The sequence below is a fragment of the Lampetra planeri genome, chromosome 45, assembly GCF_965212315.1.
Source record: "Lampetra planeri chromosome 45, kcLamPlan1.2.h2, whole genome shotgun sequence".
NCBI classification, from domain to species: domain Eukaryota; kingdom Metazoa; phylum Chordata; class Hyperoartia; order Petromyzontiformes; family Petromyzontidae; genus Lampetra; species Lampetra planeri.
The window spans coordinates 7,042,882-7,048,881 of NC_136151.1; positions in this window are offsets into that span (position 1 = coordinate 7,042,882).

Below are 6,000 nucleotides of genomic sequence, written 5' to 3' on the forward strand. Positions count from 1 at the left end.
TGTAATGCTGTTACATACCCTCACCATGTACTATAGCTGAGTTACAGACAGTGCATAGTGTGTTGTATAGTGTGATGTGTAATGCTGTAATGCTGTTACATACCCTCACCATGTACTATAGCTGAGTTACAGACAGTGCATATTGTGCTGTATAGTGTGATGTGCAATGCTGTTACATACCCTCACCATGTACTATAGCTGAGTTACATACAGTGCATAGTGTGCTGTATAGTGTGATGTGTAATGCTGTTACATTCCCTCACCATGTACTATAGCTGAGTTATAGACAGTGCATAGTGTGCTGTATAGTGTGATGTGTAATGCTGTTACATACCCTCACCATGTACTATAGCTGAGTTATAGACAGTCATCGTGTGCTGCATAGTGTGGTGTGTAATGTTGTTACATACCCATACCTGTCAACCCATACGGGTTTACCCGTATTCCTGTACAGGGAAATTGAGTAAAATCATTTTGCTTGTCTATTTGTTTGTGTTTCTCCCTTGTGATGGGACTTTGTAGGATGAACGCTGAGATTTATAAGGGACACGGGGTGACCGATCACGTCCAGATTGGTCCGTAATAAAGTAGGGCACTGATAAGGGGTTGACAGCACTGCATACCCATACCATGTGCTAGACCTGAGCTGTAAACAGTCAACGGCGAGGTTATTCTTCTTTGTTCTTTCGGTAAAGTCACGTAGAATGGAAATAATAAAAATAAAACATAATAAAATAATTATCACGACGTTTCGGCCACAACGCAGGCAGCCGTCCTCAGGTGGAGAACAGGTCTGTCGAGGAGACAGACCTGTCCAAGAAGATGAATCCCTGCAGTCACGAAAGCTTTAAGGCGAGGTTATTGTGAGAAAATTATGAGAAGTAAACTCTTTGGTTATTTCGGTAAAGTCACGTAGAATGGAAATAATAAAACATAATAAAATAATTCTCACGACGTTTCGGCCACAACGCAAGCAGCCGTCCTCAGGTGGAGAACAGGTCTGTCGAGGAGACAGACCTGACCAAGAAGTCACGAAAGCTTTAAGGCGAGGTTATTGTGAGAAAATTATGAGAAGTAAACTCCTTGCTTCTTTCGGTAAAGTCACGTAGATATTTTTTTTACCGAAACAACCAAAGAGTATGGATGCCTGCAGTCACGAAAGCTTCAAATCATGAGTGATATCGTCAAAGTAAAAAGTCACATCGGTGATTAAATCGCGCGTAGTGAATTGAAAGAGACATTGATGAGGCGTCAACCATTAATGTTGTACAACAACAACAGCAGCAGCTACTGCTGTGCGTCAACGAGTTGCACCACCCACACGCCGTTCGCCACAACGCGCTACAGACGCAGTCCATGGCGACACGGAGCCAAGGCGAATTCGTCGCTGCACACCGACAACAAAGAAAGCGGTGGATAAAACAAAGCACTTTCTGGCAATCACCCGAATGTCAACAAGACGCAGGGAATTACTAACTTTTATATTTATATATACTGTAGATGTGCATAATGCAGGTTGTTTGGGTTAGATGGTTAACCCCCAATAAAACTGTGTAATGGTTATTGGTCGCGAAAGCTTTACGTGTTAAACTACTGTTAGGTGTTCTAGATTTGAAACTTTTGTGACTGCAAGGATTCATATTCTTAGGTTTTTTTTCGGTAAAGTCACGTAGGTAAAAAAATTAAATTAATAAAAGTAAAATAAAAAATAAAATAAAAATCACGACGTTTCGGATGCAAGACGGAAGCTTGTGTTGCCTCCGAAACGTCGTGATTTTTATTTCATATTTTACTCTTATTAACTTTTACTTTTTAACCTACGTGACTTTACCGAAATAACCTAAGAATACTGTTAGGTGTGTTATGGTGATGTGTTAACTTTCCTTGTACTTGCGCTACTATCATGTTTGTGTACTGTTTGTTGTTGTGACGTTCTTACCCCGTGCTCCTACTGGACATCTGTTACAAAGAGCTTTACAGGTCATCGGATTCCTCCTGCAGTATAAATATTCCGATTCTGATGTACAGTACGTCAGTCCAAAGATGCCAAATTAACATATGTGATTACAAATCGCGTTACCGGTATCTGCTTTGATCCACATTGCTCACCGTAGCTGTTGGGCTGTTCGGAATGTACCACTCACTTAGCGGGGCGGGGGGGTAGCAACAATTTTGCATTAACTATTACTTTAAAACATAAATACACGAAGCAAGTCACAGCATGATAAAATCACTGTAACCGTTAGTATACAATGATTAACAAATTACAATTTGAATCGATGGAATAGGGTAAAGTTTTATTCATAACAAGCGTGACACACGCTGGAACTTGTTAAAGCCAACGGCGTGAATCTACAGGTACATCTAGACAGGTTTGTATGTTTGTGTGATGCGGGGCTTGTTTTTACATTCCTTAAACATCTGAGCACATTCCATGGGGGTACCTCGTGAGGTTTGTAACCCCGTGTAAAGTAATTTTACATCCTTGTTTCTCGTCTGTCTGCGAGCACTGATACAAATACTCACCACTCACCATCTACACACACTACTCACCACTCAACATCCACACACTACTCACCACACACACACTACTCACCAGCCGTCATTAACCAGGAAGAACATCTCCCCCAGGAATAAACCCGTTTCGCAGATATTCTGATGGAGATAATGAGACCAAGAAAAAAACTACAAAGTGTAAACACAGATCCTCGCAGAAGGAAGAGGCAATGACAGCAACGAGAAAAAGGCAGCTCCAACCAACTCGCCTTCGCCTTAAATGGACTTTTTCGATGTAAAGCTTTCGTGACTGCAGGGATTCATCTTCTTGGTTCTTTCGGTAAAGTCACGTAGAAGGGAAGTAATAAAATAATAAAAAAATAAAACATAATTATTTTATTATGTATTATTTTTTATTATTTTTTGGTTCTTTCGGTAAAGTCACGTAGAAGGGAAGTAATAAAATAATAAAAATAAAACATAATAAAATAATTATGTTTTATTTTTATGTTTTATTTTTATTATTGTATTACTTCCCTTCTACGTGACTTTACCGAAAGAACCAAGAAATTAAATGGACTTGCTCCTCGCTACATTCATGATCTCCTTCAGCCACGAATATTCCATCAAGATCGTCAAGATCCTCAGCTTGTGCCTTGCTCACCGTCCCACCGTCTCCAGGCTACACACGTAGAGGTGCGTTGGCAATTATGGCACCTAAACTCTGGAACTCGTTGCCCTTCGAGATCAAGGGGACTTCCGAGACACTGCTCATCTTCACATCTCCACTAAAGCCGTCTCTGTTTAAAATGGCCTTCTCCCTTTAGTGATGTTCAAATCTCCTTCTCACTTCTTTCATTGGGTGATGTTCACTATTTTCTGACTTACCATGCATAGCACCCCGAGAGCGATTGTTTAATGGCGCTTTGTACATGTCAATTATTATATTACCATTACTGAATGATTATGTAATCAGTAGAAATGTATTATTTTATTATAAAAATACTATTGTTGCATTATTATCGTCAAAGTATTATAGCACAGTCATTTTTTTAAAATTATTGTTTAGGTGTCGGTATTAAACAGTTATTTAATTATAATGAAGTTATTAATACATGAAAAAAAACGCCAAATCATTTTATTTTTATCCATTTCCAATTACATATTAATTAAATTATTATGATAACATAATAAAACTATACTACTCAAATTATTATTACTTGACGGTCACGCCAGTTGGTTCAGGGCACGGGGTCGGCAACCTGCAGCTCCGTAGCAGCGTGCGGCTCTTTGAGGGACGGCTGCTTCGTGAGACGTTTTTATTTATCATGGACCACCACCACCACGGTCTCTCGTACTCACACCACGTTCTTATTTATCAAGGACCACCACCGTGTCTCGTACTCACACCACGTTGCATTGCGGCTCTTGAAATAATGAGTTGTTTGGTTTCTATTTTACTTACCGAATTGTAAAAAATAAGAAAAAATGTCTCTCCTTGTTTTGGTTTCTGAACCCCCTGGTTTAGGGGAATCTTTTTTTGTTAAACCTTGAATACGAACTGACTGCTGTGTGGTTTGCTGGGCAAAACGCACAGCCTCACCCTAGCGGGAATGTTTATTTTATTATTGTTACACGGTTTTATTTAACTCACTCTGTTGTTGTCGTATCCTCAAATATTGTAACTCAATTTTAACCCACTTCCCAATGTGGTATCGACTGCAAACTTGGTATACTTACGTCATACTGATGACAATACTATACTCTATAAAAACAAGTATTTTTAAACATAAATTTTTACATGTTATGTTTCGGCTTGGGTCTAATTGTCCACGCTCAACTGACGTTGGCTGTAAATCACCACGGTCCCTTACGTTGTGGCAAACTTCGAGGCCACTTCCTGGAGTCGTCGAGTTCTGCCATTACGAGAAGGGTAAATTTCATTAAAGCGTGTTTAAAAAAAAAAGTATTTTTAAATATTACTTATTTTGTTTACGTGACAACCCTTACTCATTGGTTGTGTCGGGTGGTGGCGAGTTTTACGACACTTTCATATTTACGCGATCTACCCCAAAACACGTTTTATGGATAATATTTGTCGCGATAGCCTACTTATAATTTTAAATCTTTAATAAAACTTTACACGGTGAGGTTTACAGTGGAAAAACACAGCCTCACCCAAGCGGGTGTAACCAGTCTGTAGGACAAACCATCACCGTTTTCACGGTTACCGTGGGGTTTTTGTTCAATGTATCAATTGCGACTCTTTAACCTTGACACTGTGTGTGTGACTGTAACGCCACGTCTACACAGGTGAGTTCGGGCTGCCGCGTGCAACATTCCAGGGCGCGTCTCGTGGTGTTTATAATTTAGCTGCAGGTGAAGTCAGCTCGTTTCCTTGTTCGTTGTCGCTGCTCTGTGATTTTTTTTACATCTCGATGCGGTGGCTACGAGATGTTAACTACCTCGCCTGGTATACAGGAGGTCGTCGGTTCGATCCAGACCCTGACACCTGAACATGTACTTGGAGTTTGTTTGTCTCTCTCCCCGTAGTCGCGTGAATTTGTCTCCGGTCCTCCAATTTTTCCCACCTCACTTAGACACGTGCGTTTAGAGTGTTTGGCTGCTAGAAATGTCCACGTAATAAGCCTCGTCGTTGAGCTATCAATTGTGGCCAGGCCGCTTCTGAAAAGAGCTATATACCTCAGTGGGCCTTACCTGGTCAAATAAAAAAATGTTTTATAGAATCATCCAAACTCAGCGATTCCAGGATGTCAAATCTTAACATTAACAATAGGTGATGAATATATATTGTTTAGGTTATGAAGATTTAAATCCTTGATTTTTTTACGCATAATAGGAAAATAGACGGTGAAAGTCATACAGATAATAAGCTTAAATGAACCACGATGTTTGTTTAGCCAGGGGCTGTTCGCTGTGGAAATGCGTGAGGCCACCCACCCAGTGACCCAACCACTCAACCGCATGCCCCTCTCAGCTACTCTTCCTCCAGCTCTCCCTCACCGCCTGCTCGTCCACCCTTCACGCCATCCTCCTGCCCATCTGTCTTCCCTCTCACCAAATAACCCCCCCCCCACTTACTCAACCACCACCACCACCCACTCGCACCTTCGATTATCACGAGCGGCTACGTACGATGTGAAATAAGTTCAAGATACACTCACCCACACACCCACTCACCCAACCACTCACCCACACACTAAATCACTCACTGACCTACACACTCACCCACACACCTTCGATTATCACGGTTGACTACGTACGGTGAGAAAGAAGTTCAACATACATACAACCACCGTCCACTCAGCATAATACGGTGTAGTCAGAATAAAAAAACGAAACAATTATTGACAGATGAACAGAGGATGCATGAAGCCAGTAGTTAACTATTAGTTGATAAAGGTTGAAGACGATTACAGACTGTGAAGCTTAAACAAACAGGCCTTGCAATAAAAAATAATGAATGAAAACACAGATGGGAAA